We start from the raw sequence: 15,159 nt of genomic DNA, 5'->3' as shown, positions 1-15,159 counted from the left end.
CTAATCTCGACCCTGGATCTGATGAAGGGATACTGGCAGATTCCATTCATTCAGAGCTCGAGAGAGAAAACTGCTTTCTCTACCCCAGATGGCCAGTTCCATTTTCGGACCATGCCCTTCAGGTTGCATGGAGCCCCTGCCACCTTTCAGAGACTGATGGATCAGGTCTTGGCTCCCCATCATCAGTATGCAGCCACGTACATTGATGATGTGGTGATTTTTTTCTCCACCTGGAAGGAGCATATTATTAGACTTTCAGCCATCCTACAGTCCCTAAGGGAGGCAGGGCTAACAGCCAAGCTGGGCAAGTGTGCATTTGGCAAACAAGAGACCCAATATGTTGGCTACATTATGGGTAATGGCCGGGTAAAGCCAATCGCCTCCAAAGTCTAGGCGCCGGTGGTAGATCTGGCTTAGCGCTGGCTAACCCCAATAGATCACTATTGGGGTTAGCCAGCTATTATCACCGTTTTATCCCTGAGTATGCCACCATAGTCAACCCCCTGGTAGATCTCACCCGAAAGGTTGCTCCAAAATTAGTTAAATTGACAGGGCAGTGTCAGGAAGCATTTATTATGATTAAGAAGTGAATCTGTCAAGCCCGCACTCTGATTTCACCAGATTTCAGCAAAGGATTCATCCTGTAGACTGGTGCCTCATACATTGTTCTGGGGGCAGTCCTGTCCCAGCAAGTTGATGGGGTAGAACACCCTATTATTTATTTGAGCAAGAAAATCGCTCCTAGTGAGATTAACTACTCCATCATTGAGAAGGAGTTTTTAGCCATCAAATGGGCTACTCACGCTATTCGCTATTACTTATTTGGGTGTTCTTTCTCTCTTATCACTGATCATGCTCCTTTAAGGTTGTTACACACGATGAAGGAAAATAACACCAGGATAACTCAGTGGTATCTGGCGCTACAGCCCTTCCACTATACTGTGAAACATTGTGCGGTAAGGAGCATCAAAATACAAATTTTTTTCAAGGGAGGGGGGACCATTAGGGAATGTAGAATTAGCCGAGTGTTCCTTCGGCATCGCTCTGAGGGGTGAGATATGTGATAGAGAGCGAAAGAATCGATGTTGTAAATCTCCCTCCCAACGAGAAAGGACGGCGTGTAAGGACAGCAGTACACTGCCTCCTAGATGGACCGCCTTTATGGTAGGTGGAAACCGGAAGGTAACCATATTAGGAGAGGCGCGTAGTTGCAAGTACCTGGAACGACTACATTGCAAACAGCTGCGGGATGGCCCTCTATTGGAGGAACCATGGTGATGGGTTGTTTGCAGGGAGGAGTGTATGGGTAGAAAGGGGAAGCAGCTATGTCGGTACGCTGCCTTGCATTGAGAATATAACTACCGGCTGGAGGATTGTGTTAGTTTTGTTACGTGTTTGTTTTGTTATGTGTTCGTTTGTTGTCTGCAGAGGAGGAATATGGAGCCAGCGGCTGCAGCCACGGAGCCAGCCCGCATCACCAGAGCACTACCCTCACCACACGACACCAGCACCATCCAGCGGATTAAGAGCACACTTTCGGGCACAGGATTATTGTGGAGTGTTGTGTTTATTATTTTGGACTGAAAACCAGCCATGTTCCCCCCAATACCATTGCTGGTATAGTGGTGGTTCTTTGTCTTCTTTTATTAAAAACACAGATATTATTGGGAAAACGTAACTGTTTGGATATTGTTTTATTCACCACACCACTCACACAGATCACTCACATACATCAACAAACATCCACTTGGGTCCAACGGGGACAGGTTAATGGTTAATATAGCAGCTAAACTTAAGCCCCTTTCACACTGGCATTTCTATCTGGGTTCTGGCTACCCGGGTCACTATCCTGTGTAGTGTAAAACCACTTGGCTGGGTTAACCCAGGTCCCAGCAACCCACCACAGGATGTGGGTTGACACACTTTGACCTCTGTTGAGCAAGACAAAATAAATGCATGCCAGCCGTTCGTAAACTGACAAAATAACAAACAGCCACACCTGCGTGGAGGTTTCACTTCCTCAAGGAAAGTTTTTGTTTGTTCTGTTTAGCCATATTTTTGTTGCTTGAGACAGATTGTAGCAGGGATTAAGAAACATTTGGCGTAATAAAAATTTGAGAAGTTTGTGAGAACTTCCAGAAGTGCTCACAGCCAGCAATTTCAAACCTGGCGAGACGGTATAACCAGACAAACTCTGTCAATGACAGGCCACAAACTGGGAGACCAAGAGTAACAACACGTACCCAAGATTGACAGATCATTTTGTAGCATCTTCATGATTTCAATTGTTAATCAGCACAATAAAAGGTCACTGCACCTCTAAAACAGTCATTTTTCGATCAAGTGAATCTTATCCAAATATAAGTTTATTTTGATGCTCAGTGCGTATATACACTACCAGTCAAAAGTTTTAGAACACCCCCGTTTTTCCAGTTTTTATTGAAATTTAAGCAGTTCAAGTCCAGTGAATAACCTGAATGGTGGATTCAAATTCGCCATTTGACAAAAAAAAAAAGGTTAAAAAAAAAAAAAAAGTTTAGGTTACCAAAAACTGAAAAATAATGTACATTTCAGAGTTATACAAAAAAGCCTTTTTCAGTGAATAAGTAATGGGTTAACAACTTACAGCTGTTCTGCAGCAATGGAAGTAAATTAAGCCTTGAAAGTTGATGCTAACAATTCCTACAAGTGTCCCAACTTTTGTTGATTACTTACAAACCCTCTGTCTGTATAAAAGCAGTGTTAGAACAAACTGTGTTATTACACCCTCTTAAGCATTATTTAGACAGTATTGTACTGCAGGAAGTAGTATATTGCTATCATAATGGCGAGAAAAAGGCAATTAACAAAGGAAGACAGACAGACCATTATAACCCTTAAAAGTGTAGGTCTTTCCTTTAGAGAAGAAAGCCAAGGTGTCAGTGAGTATAGTTTCCTACACCATCAAAAGGCACTTGGAAACTGGAGGAAACTCTGACAGGAAGAGGTCTTGCAGACCCAAAGCCACAACAAAATCAGAAGACAATTTTCTGAGAGTCAACAGCTTGCGTGATAGGCGGCTCACAGGACAACAGCTTCAAGCACAGCTTAACACTGGCCGAAGTAAGCAAGTCTCAGTTTCAACTGTGAAGAGAAGACTTCAAGCTGCAGGTTTGACAGGTCGAGTGGCAGTAAGAAAGCCATTGCTAAGATGGCAAAATAAGAAAAAGAGGCTTGCCTGGGCCATGAAGCACCGCCAGTGGACTACTGAAGACTGGAAGAAGGTCTTATGGACCGATGAATCAAAATTTGAAATCTTCGGTTCATCACGCAGGGTTTTTGTACGCCGTCGAGCAGGCGAAAGGATGGTTCCTCAGTGTGTGACACCAACTGTCAAACATGGAGGAGGAAGCGTGATGGTCTGGGGCTCTTTTGCTGGATCAGAGTCGGTGACTTGCACAGAGTTAGTGGCACCCTGAACCAAAACGGCTACCACAGCATTTTGCAGTGCCTTGCAATACCCTCTGGTATACGTCTAGTTGGTCAGGTGTTCATCCTACAGCAAGATAATGACCCAAAACATACCTCCAGGCTATGTCAGAACTACCTTAGAAGAAAAGAACAAGACGGTAGGCTTCAAATCATGGAATGGCCAGCACAGTCTCCAGTCTTAAACCCCATCAAGCTGGTTTGGGATGAACTGGACAGAAGGGTGAAAGCAAAGCAACCTACAAGTGCAACACATTTGTGGGAACTTCTGCAACAGTGTTGGGAAGAACTTTCCAAGCAATATTTCATTTCCATTGTAGAAATAATGCCACGAGTGTGTTCAGCTGTTATATCTGCAAAAGGTGGCTACTTTGATGAGTCAAAAATATAGATTAAATTTTGTTAAACAAAACGATTCCATGATTTCTTTTTCATCTCATATTGTTTATTTGTTCTATGCTTTAATTTCAGAGTACATTGAGACATTAAACTACGTAAACTTCAATAAAAACTGGAAAAATGGAGGTGTTCTAAAATTTTTGACCAGTAGTTTGTATATATATATATATATATATATAGTAGCAATCCACACACAGACGAAGGATGGGCGCGAATCCAGGACCTCTCGCACTAATGCATAGTGCTGATACCGCTGTACAAAAGAGCCATCTCCTTTGCAAGAAGTGTATATTGGGCTTATGTCTTTGTATGTGATTACGTCACCTACCAGCCCTATATATATATATATATATATATATATATATATATATATATATATATATATATATATATATATATATATATATAAGCCAAGTTTGATATAATGGCTGCCATAAATAACTTGTACGTGCTTTTGGCGAACTATTCTCTCCACCTTACAAAACTGACATGCTGTTCGGTTTCAATTGAATAGCTAGTCACATACTTTCAAAGCTCAAAGCTCTTTCAAAAGTTTATTTATAGTAACTTAGCAGGATTTGCATGCAAATTAGCGAGTGGTGTATATTGTTCAAGTTCTACAATGGATTCCCTTAGGCACCATTAAATCTGCAACTGAAGCCAGCATTGCTATATTTTCATGATGAGCCAAATTCATAACTTACAAATGTACTTATAAATTGATATAGCACCTTTGATGGGCAGAGCTTGTATCATACAAGTGCCCTTTCCTGTATTCTCTATATACTGGTAATGTTTCATGGTCACTGACAATGCAATACAACAATTAGAAATCTCCTCGTATCGAATAGCTAACATCACTTAGCACAAATAAATATAAAGTATGCATTACATATATATTAAAAACAGGACAAAAATGTCACTGTGTAAACCTGCCACCTAATATAATGAAAACAATTAGTCTCAAATCAGAAAATGCTGTTTAAGGACATAATAATAATAATAATAATAATAATAATAATAATAATAATAATAATAATAATAATAATAATACATCTGTTTGCTCAAAGGGCACCATCAATTAGGGTGAATTTAAGAACTCTCTTTAGAAATTTGTAGAAAAACAAGCTTTTAGAGCTTGGAAAGCTTTCATTTGCTTTCACTGTCTGGAAATCCAGTCTCTCCACGTGAAATTGAACAGCACAGACACCATTTCAGCATGCTGGCTCACTTTTAAACAGATCCTTCTTGGAGAGTCCAAATATATCTTGTAAAGGAGAATGGGACTTGAGACTCAATTACGTTGCCTTTCTTCAGGAAGTGTTAGGGGTTGTGATACATGCAGCACCTTAGCTTCACATCTCACAGCACATTGCCTTCACATAATAAGCTTGGATACTAGTCAGTGGATTATGTCCAGGATATCCCTAAACTGGTTTCAAAGCAGTGACCTTCTGACCCAGAAGCATGCACTCTACAGACTGAGCTACCAGTATAAATACTATTTTCAAGAAACAGATTCCAGTGAAGAAGAGAGTCTTTAAACACTGTCACTATAAATGTTAATGTTACAGTTAAAGGAGTGATAGCCGAAATATACCCACCTTTCATGACATCACCACAACCTCCCTCCTTATGCAGTATGTGGTTACAATGTGTCTGCTAGCTATCAAGCTTACGTAAATGTTTAAATTCATACTACAAAATATTTAGCAATTTCAAGCAAAAACACTAAGTAAATATAATTATAATGCATTTGTTTGAGTAGTTATAAACCATAAGCTTATCACATTTAATTAGTAAATTTAGCATTTTAATTATACACCTGGTCTTAACACTTTCACAAAAAACAGACTTCAGCAAATTTCTTCAGAAACCCGCTTCTACTGAGCAAAGACTAAATAACGCCTTGACTGATAAAAATACAACATTTTGATTGATAAAAATACACTGCCTAGATGGCCATTACAGGGTATAAGTTAATTTTTCTGAGAAAATGGTTAGTTAGAAAAAGTCACCAGCTCTTGCTTAATTTATAAAAAATGGAAGTGTTGCTGCTTCCACAAAAAGGTGTTAAGAGAAAAGACAGCTACAGTTCATCTTTCAGAGAAACTAATGCTAGTGACCAGAAAGCATAGGTTTATTTTTAATTGTAGAAAATGGAATGTGGAACTATATGAGAAAACTATTTATCAACAAGCAAGCTCTTCTCTTCAGGTCAAGAGGGACCCCATCCTTTAATGTTCTCTTCTTCCTCAAACAGTAAAGCTCAACCCAGACATCCAGTATTTTTCATCATAGGTATGGTAATCTCTCTCTGGTTGGCACCTGTACTGCAACTCCCTCAGTAAGCTCCCTACATTGCAGGCATACTGTGCTTCCCATGGCTCTCCACTCTACTGGCTGTTTACACTTGAGGCAGGTTGCTCTTATTATTTCCTTTCCATTGAAATTAACCACTGGCTGTCCTGAACTAACCTTGGTATAAACATAACATCTTCTAGGGGAGCAAACTGTACAAACTGTCTTTTTAAATGGGCCCTGTCTTTGCTGGCACTTGTCAAAACTTGCTGGCACTTGTCAAAACTTCAATCTGGGTGTCTCGTTTATTCCTGGAATTTATTAGTCTAAAAGGCAAATCTTTTGGAATCCCCTGCAGGACAGTTATGGAAAGTCCCGTACTTGTCCATCTCATTCTGCTCACATACGTACACTAGTCTGGGAACACCATGGGCCATTTTAATGTCTCTAATATAATATGGACTTGCCTCTATATCTGCCACTTTCCACTCCTCTGTGCTGTTTTCAGTCAGTGGGTATTTGCAACAACAGATCAGGCAAGGACCCTACCTGAATACCAGTATTTATTATATATATTCTCCACACTTTGCCAGGCTCAAGGATTTTGATCAACTCCATGACAGGATGTTCCCTCCTCAAGACAAACACCTACTCTGTGTACAGTGCCTTGGCATGGAGCACACCTCCTCCACCTTAGGGGATGAGACGTCACGGCTCCCTTCCAGTGCTCCTACATGGGACAAGACGAGGCATTGTTGTTCACCCGTGACCTAAACGGTGACATGGCGGTCCTGATTACCATTGCGCCACGAGGCGACCTGAGGCATCACCTTCAGGCTTCCACAGCAGCTAACCAGAATCAACTGCAAAGATGGGAAAATGAGGGACGTGGGGCCCCAGTGCAGCAGCGCACAGGGAGACAGCCCCAACACCTCCATAGGCAGCTTCCAAAGTAGGCTCAGCAGCCCTCAGCCTCAGCAGCCCCAGCAGGTCCCCTGAAGACTTGTGGCCTCAGACCCACCCTTTTTCACAACACAAACTACAATTCTAGCGCACTTGCACCTCAGATACTTGGGTGCTCGCCAACATACACACCAGTTACGCACTGCAATTCCATGCAGGCCCTCTTCCCTTTGGAGGGATCACGGTCACATCCATGAGCAACCCTCTCTGGCAAGAAGTAAATACATTACTTCTAAAACAAGCCATCCGCCTCGTAGAACCCAACTCTCAAATGGAGTAGGGGTTCTAATCAAGGTAATTTCTAATGCCAAAAAAGGACGGCAGCCGCCGCCCCTCCTAGACCTGCGACACCTCAATGGGTTCTTGAGGGTGCATTCTGCAGTCTGTCCAGCAGTGCGACTGGTTTACCACTGTGGACTTAAAGGATGCATATATCACCGCTTCGCTTTTCAGGGAAGTGCTTCCCAGTTTTCCGAGCTGCCGTTCGTCCTCTCCTTAGCCTCCCTCATATTTTCAAAGTGCGTGGATACCATCCTAGCCCCTCAAAAGTAAAGAAGTCCTCTGTAGTATTGGCAAACATCAAAATTGAATGCAAATGTAAAAGGTTAACAGCCTATAGTCCAGGGACCACTTGTGGTCCTTAGGCAAACTCAAGAATTAGAATGGAATGGAATGACTGTTGGTCAGTGAAACTGTTCTTCTATCTGCAACTTTGTTGTTTCATAATGTATTGGAGTCCAAATATTCAGAACCAGGTTACTGTTAAGCATCAGGAACTTGGAGTACCAGAAGAGCAGGCATGAGGGCAGCACACATGATAGCACAATGCAACCTCATAAATGGGAGACTACAATTACATTTGTTTAAGTAAAACATTCAACCCCTTCCCTTAACAGAGCGCTTTGGAATTGCAGTTTTTAGTGCACAATGACAGCTTTCATACACGAAAATGACATCTGACAGCTGCTTATGTGTTATGTGTCTATTTTCTCGTTAAGGAGACAGGGTTAAGCAAATCACTCATCTGGAGTGTTCCAAGGTTTTTTTGTTTTTTTTTGTTGTTTTTTTTTAATGTATTTATTTATTTCTGCTGTAAGTTACAGCAAGAGCACGCTGCTGCCATTAGGAAAAATAAACAAACTGGACAATAAACAAACTAACTAAAGAATGTTTTTAAATTTGAACTAAGCTACATACCCAAGCTACTGTACATATTCCTAGTTTTGTAATATAATTAACGCAATTGGTCAAAATTGGGCAGAATTTAAGTATGTATTATTTATTTATTAAGTCTAAATCATAGTTTCCCTTAAAAACAAGTACTTTTTGGAGCTTTTAACATGGGTTTATAATATTCCCCAATAAAACATTTTGTTTTTCCTGACATCATATTTTTTACTTGTACAACTTTGAAATGGGGACAGTGCAGTTTGCAGTGTTTTATTTATTTATTTTTTATTGAACCATATATTACAATCTCTCAGTCTCCAGTTTGTATTGGGTTAACTTGTATATGCAAATGTGCCTGAGCTGTGTCTTCAAGCCAGGTTTAACAGCACATCAACAATAAAATATGAAACCCCCTGCTTCTCAGCACACAGTGGTTCAGCACAATCTCTGCCCCGCCTCCACCCTCCTCTCTATGTCAGGAAGGCAGGGAGCTGCTTTAATGCTTAACCCTTTCCTCTCTGGAGCCTAATTCATCTGCAGACCAGGAGCATCACTGGGATTTCATATCCATTACTGTGGGACATCTGTGCCATGATCATATTGATGTATGATTTGAGAGTCCTTATCCAGCATATTTTTTATGGTTAGATTTTTAGGGTTCACCCTCAATTTCAGATCACACAGACCTTTTAGATTTAACTCGAGTCATTTCAAGTCTTTTTCTGACATTCATTAATTAAAGGTATACTTTATACCATACATTTACCTACATTTCATTTGTTACCAGTTTATTATCCCATTGTTATTATCGAACATGCAAGGAATTAAATGTGATGCTATAAAGTGTCATGCACTTCCATAAACTCGAAATGTTAGAAAATCAATCTGCAATCAAAAAGTTATTTGAGGTAAAGTTTAAGAAAGTGGCCTTCTTTACATTAACACAACATGTGGACATAACTGTACTTTACAGATTCTCAATAAAATGTATAATACAGCATCATACATGTCGTGTATAAAAGTGAACGTTAATGAATAAAGATAATGAATTGTATATTACAATCTGGCTCCACTGTGAAGCTCGATCGGTTGTCCTAATTCAAAGAAAGAATTTGTAATATCTTTTTTTTCTTTTCAAGATACTGTCCCAGACCTTACCCCCCCCCCATTAAGAGGTCTATCTTATTCCCAATAAAGGAGGCCCCTCACCTATCCCTGGTCCTTGAATACTTAGGAAGGGTGGATCTAAACCTTATTTGCACCTCCAGTTCATTCCAAGTTTGGAGTCCTATAATTAATTTCAAAGAGCCAAACAGACACAAAGCATTGCGATTAGGAAGGTTCTGTTCCAGCTTTCCTGTTGTGTGTAAGGGTTGTTAATACTTTTGAATCATATTAGCATTGCACATACTTTAAACCCAAACAACAACACCGACTAATTTATTACACACGTACAGCTTTTCAAAGGGAATGGGAAGAACATCTTAACTTACATTAAGTGTGTCATATAATCTAAAGGTTAGTTTCTGTTCCATTAACACCTAGTCAGCTTGCCAATGACAGCTTTTATTTCAAAATGGTCATTTCACAACAGAAGCCAAATAAATTTACACAGGTTGATGTTTGTCATACTTATAAGTAGAAAGGTTATTCAGAATTAACACAAAAATGTCTCAATAAATAAACACAATCCACTAGACTAGCTTGATGTTTTATATTTAGACCACTACCTTAAGTGTGTGGTCACCAGTTCTGTTCCAGTTCAGTGATGCAGACTAGACAAAAGGCATTTGAAGCTGTTTTAGACCCTTTGAGAAGTCAGCTTCAGTGGTCTCACCAGAGCTACCTTCGCTTCTAAAATACACCTTTATCTCAAGGATTTTGTGTACAGTCACCATTTTTTAATCCTGGCTCTGTATGGTAGATGTAAAAACAATTGTTGTATGTGAAATACAAAAATAAATTATTTCCTTGAATGGTACAGGTGATATATGTTTCTCAGATAAACTTTAGCTAATTTATTGCATCAATTACTGTTGCGTTCAATGTGGTGCTGTGCTGTTGAAAGCAGAGTCCATTGCATGAGATGTATAATCAAGTCCCGTCTGCTGTGCGGATGGTAAAAATCCCACAGCTCAAAGAGGCTCACCACCCCCACTCCTCCCCAGAATGCAGAAGGAGAACAGGGCTTCTTTGTAAACAAGCATCCACGCTCAAAAAAGGCTGTCTGTATTTCTGTATTAATAGGCTGAACAACAGGAAATATGTTTAACTTAAAACTATAGTTGTTATCTCAAACAAAAACATTTAAACAAGAAGGTAAAGCAGTTGCAATAAGAAAGAGCTGGATTTGAGAAATTGTACAGTGCTTATTTGTTCTTGATTTAGATGATTTTTGTTAACTGTAATTTTCATTCTGAGTGAACACCCAGTTCTGTTTATCATTTAAAAAGAATGCATTCTAAACAGAATCTTCTTATGCAGTTAAATTCCATTCTCCTTCCCACAAAAGGAATTTAAGAAAGCGTTTGCTAGTATGAAAAACCTTTAAAAACTTTTTTTTTTTTTTTTTTAATTGGTATCAATTCCAAAATGTTACTCCTGCATTGATTTGCCAAAAAATGCTATTGTTTTAATGTACACAACAGCAATGGCAGCATAGATAATAAAAAAAAAAATCAGCAACCAAAAGGTTAAAACAAAATTACGCCGAGGAACATATATGTCTAAAGAGCCTCTGGTTTTATTGTTCACCAACCAGCACTACCACCCCCACCCCCTCCTTCGATCCCTCCCTCCCTCTCCACACACCCTGCTGTAGGAGCGTGACTGGAGAAACAGCTCCACCCAACCCCCCACTTCTCACCTCTCTTTTTTTTCAAAGGTCTGGCTTTAGTGAATATACAAGCTCTAGGCTGTGTATGTGGATCCCAAAGCTTTAGACAGGGGAGCTGTGGGCTCAAGCTAGTTGCCTGCCTGTCACAGGAGTTAGGGAGTCTCACATTCTGAAGGAGACCAAGGGAGGGAAAAGGGGGGAGGCTGTCTTGTTTGTGGCTTGTCAGCAATTGCCTGAGACAAGCTTCTCTTCCATGTGTGAAAGCTACTTGGCATGAATGCCTGGGCTGTACCAAGTGCAGCGGTACTGGGAGGGGGGAGGCACAAGAAAAACAGATCAGACCAGACCAGACAATAGGCCCCTCAAGTGTTCCCCCCAAGTTGCTTTGATGTTGCCCTAGTGTCTTGATGCTAAGGGGCCAGAGATTGCAGGGAAAAGGGTCTTTGTGTGGATGTGTGCACTTTTTTTAACCCCTCAGCACAAAAAAAAGATATATATTTATAGATGAAAAACAAAATGAGCCTGTAGAATTTTTGGAGCAGCATCAGCAGCAACAGAAAGGTAAGATATGCTATTCTTCATTGCTTTTCTATATCGGTGGGATAATGCTGAAGTTGGATTGACTGAAGGGGGGGTCCGGGGGGGGGGGGGGGGGGGGGGGGGGTGTCCTTACAAATCACTCCATCCCATGCTACTTTTTAGCCCTGTTTTGTTTTTTGTTTTTTTTGGTCTGAGGTTGGAAAGTCTCACTAATAGCTTAAGAATGGGATGGCCTCCTTTCATTTGGACCCCCATGCATTTTATTCTTAATAGGAGGGGGGCTGATTAGAAGGTTTGTGTTCTTATAAAGCTTCTCGGGACTAATGATAACCGCCCAATACAAGTCTTTCATTTCTGGATTTAAAAAATAAATAAATAAATTGTAAAGGAGTAGCTTTTTTGGCTGTTTTCATACAAAAGGCTACTGAAGAAAGCTGCAGTGAATACACCGTTTTTTTTTTTTTTCTTCTGCTGTTTTACGTCAAGGGCTGCCTGCCCCACTTAGCTCATAAGTGAAGAACTTAAAGTGATCTTTTCTTTTTTTTTTTTTAAAGCACACATGTTACATGTGACCTCTATGTATTATTCAGCTAGAATCTCGGAGTTGGTAGTAGCGATAATAGTTTGAATGCTAGAGCTCTGGTGTGCCTTTAGCCTGCTTTCGGCTTTAAAAAACTTGCATTTGGAGGTGTGTTTCTGTAAGGCAAAATTAGTGAATGTGAAAAACCTAAATATTTGACATTTCTGTTCAAACTTATGTTTTTTAATATTATTATTATTATTATTATTATTATTATTATTATTATGATATATTCTATATATATATATAAGACATATAAAATGTGCTGTGTAGGAAAAGCCCAGTTAAATTTTATATTTTAAACTGCTGGTTATCAAGATCACCTGTACTTTAGTTTTTATGCAAAAAGTAGACCTTGTTGACAGTCCATTTGTTTACATATCTCAACTCTTGAATGCTGTTTCCTACTACAGATCCACCAGATGTGTTTGCAGCAGTGTGAGTTATACATAATTTATATAAGCTCTGCTGTTGTTGAGAAAATACATTTATTTTGTTTAATCACTTTTTTTTATACTGATAACATTTAGCAGAAAACACATGGAGCTTTTTAAAAAATCTTTACACATCTTGAAACATACACTGTGTGTGTGTGTGTGTGTGTGTGTGTGTGTGTGTGTGTGTGTGTGTGTGTGTGTGTGTGTGTGTGTGTAACTGTTTGTACTTATTTACTGCTAACACTGCATAAAATGCTCCAAAACATACATAATCTTCATCACATTTGTTTTATTTTCTGTTATTGGGTACTTTTAAAGGCAGCAGGATAGTAGCTCCATCATTTAAATGTAATCCTAGGGTATAGTTTAGATACATAAAATAGCAATTAACTGGATAAAATAACACACACACACACACACACACACACACACACACACACACACACAAACATGGGATTTACATAACTATTTAACACGGCAAAATGGAACATCCTTGCTGGCTGAAGTAAAGTTAAAAATGACTGTGTAGTGATGTTCGGTAGTTCAATGTTTCTCAAAGCAGAGGTTTGAAGCAAACAATAACTATTTATTTGCCATATGATATGGTAGTTGCCTGTTTAAAATGAAAAGTACTGTATTAGCAAATGAGGAAATAACTACAGCAGTATTATTAAAAGTGTTGCAGCAAACCTACGGACACAGTTGCTATTGTACATCATCCTCTAGATACATATAGAAACCAGGAACATACTGTATACTGTATCCCCCTAATGTGCTGGTGATAGTCATAAAGGTCTGGTAGCACAGAGCATGAACAGTGTTTGTTGTCTGTGTTGCAAAGGCTTTGTTGTTCTTAGCCCTGTTGTTCCATGCACGTCATATACTCCCCCCCACCTATTCCTACATAGGCAGACTAGCAGCTGGCTGAACTAACCAGCACCCTGCTGTCCTGCTACCAGCCATTAGACAGCATGCTTTGCTCCAGGCCACTCTCTACCCTGCTGACAGACTTCTGCTTTCACATTCAGTGGTTGGCACGCTTGATGCATGACCCAGCACTCTAGCCAAAGGAGCTGCCCCGTGTTCTTCTGCTGATGCTGCCTTTACAGTTTCCTTTTCTTGGCTTACCTGGACGTGTCAAAAGTGGGTTACAGGCAGTCAGAAACAAGTTGTCTAGTCTAAGAATGTGTCAAATGCGCCAACACAAAATGTGCGTACAAACGCATGCAAAAGCGATGCACAACAGTAATTTTTTTTTTGTCTGACTCCCTTCCCCTTTAAAGGTTATTGCTGTTCACTATAATAAAAATGTAGAAAAGTGGAGTAGAGCGTACTAAAGAACAGTAAAACATGGTTTAAGCATATGGAATTATTGCAAAGTAATAAATTATTGTGCAAACTAATCACTGTAAACTTTTTTTTATAAGGGTTGCTTTCATTTTAAATGTACTTTGTTGAAAGTTTTTTTTTTTTTTTTTTTTTACCAGGGTACACCCATTGAGCCTATTGAAGGTTATTAATTTGAAAGTCTCTGCCCTATGTCAGGTGTTCTGCTTTATTAGTATTTTATCAGTATTTTTACATAAACTCAAAACACAGTCCTCTATTTAATTTCTGTTTTTTGGGTCTCAAGATATAACATGACTTGGAGATGTCATAGTTAACCTCTTATTTCTAAAAGCAGAAAGGGGAGCGTGTTTTTTTTTTTTTTTTTGACATAGTGGTAGTGACAAGGTTTCAACAGGGGAGGAAAATTGTGTCTCCCAGAGTCAAATCTGTGTAATATAAACAAACTGGACTGTCCCTAAAGTGCAGTGATAGAGAATGCAGAAGGCTAGACTATAGAACATTGTAATAAATAGACATATTTGGATGTTAAATTTAATACAGTTGTGAACACTACATCTTCTAAGTGATGCACCCCCAGTTTCTTTTTGGAAAATTCCAGATTTTGCAATATTATACACACTCTCTTAAACAGTGCGCCTGCAGAATAAAACAATGCCCAACACCACATCTAACAGCCACCCACTTCAACGAACTTTGCATGATGTGAAATCCACACTCACTTTGAAAAAGCTCCCAAATTGTTTTCTAGCATGCAGAAATAGCCAACTTATAATGGATTTCTGTTGTCTTTTAATTAACAACGGCAAGTACAATATGTTACAGCAGTCTGACCAAGGTTAGTGATGGAATTGGATCCTGGAACTAACATAGACCATGCATCAGGTTGTTTAGCTTTTTGATGTAATACTTGAAAGATACTGAATAATTTCATTTTGGTACTTATGAATAAAGTGATATTGGACTGTATAGTTCTTAGTGCCTAAAGCCACTCTCAAATCCACTATTAATGATTCTTTTAGTACATTCAATTTAGTTTTCACATTTAATTTCTCTTCTGGGAGTTTCTATATTCAGGAATTCAACCAAGTTGTTATCAATTAATGATGCATTCCATA

The 15,159-nt window shown here is 39.4% G+C and overlaps 1 protein-coding gene across 1 annotated transcript in view; it reads left to right on the top strand.

Annotated features, from left to right (window-relative positions):
* The first annotated feature begins 11,478 nt into the window (after positions 1–11,478).
* LOC121327732 (B-cell CLL/lymphoma 9 protein-like) overlaps positions 11,479–15,159 on the top strand; it is an 89,605-nt gene continuing 85,924 nt past the window's right edge. The window contains exon 1 of the mRNA XM_041271912.1: positions 11,479–11,698. The gene's annotated coding sequence lies outside the window, so the exon portion shown is untranslated. The remainder of the gene's footprint in view (positions 11,699–15,159) is intronic.

Source organism: Polyodon spathula, chromosome 15 (genome assembly GCF_017654505.1).
Source record: "Polyodon spathula isolate WHYD16114869_AA chromosome 15, ASM1765450v1, whole genome shotgun sequence".
NCBI classification, from domain to species: Eukaryota; Metazoa; Chordata; class Actinopteri; order Acipenseriformes; family Polyodontidae; genus Polyodon; species Polyodon spathula.
Note: the sequence above shows the minus strand (reverse complement) of the source record. Positions and strands in the feature narration are given on the sequence as shown.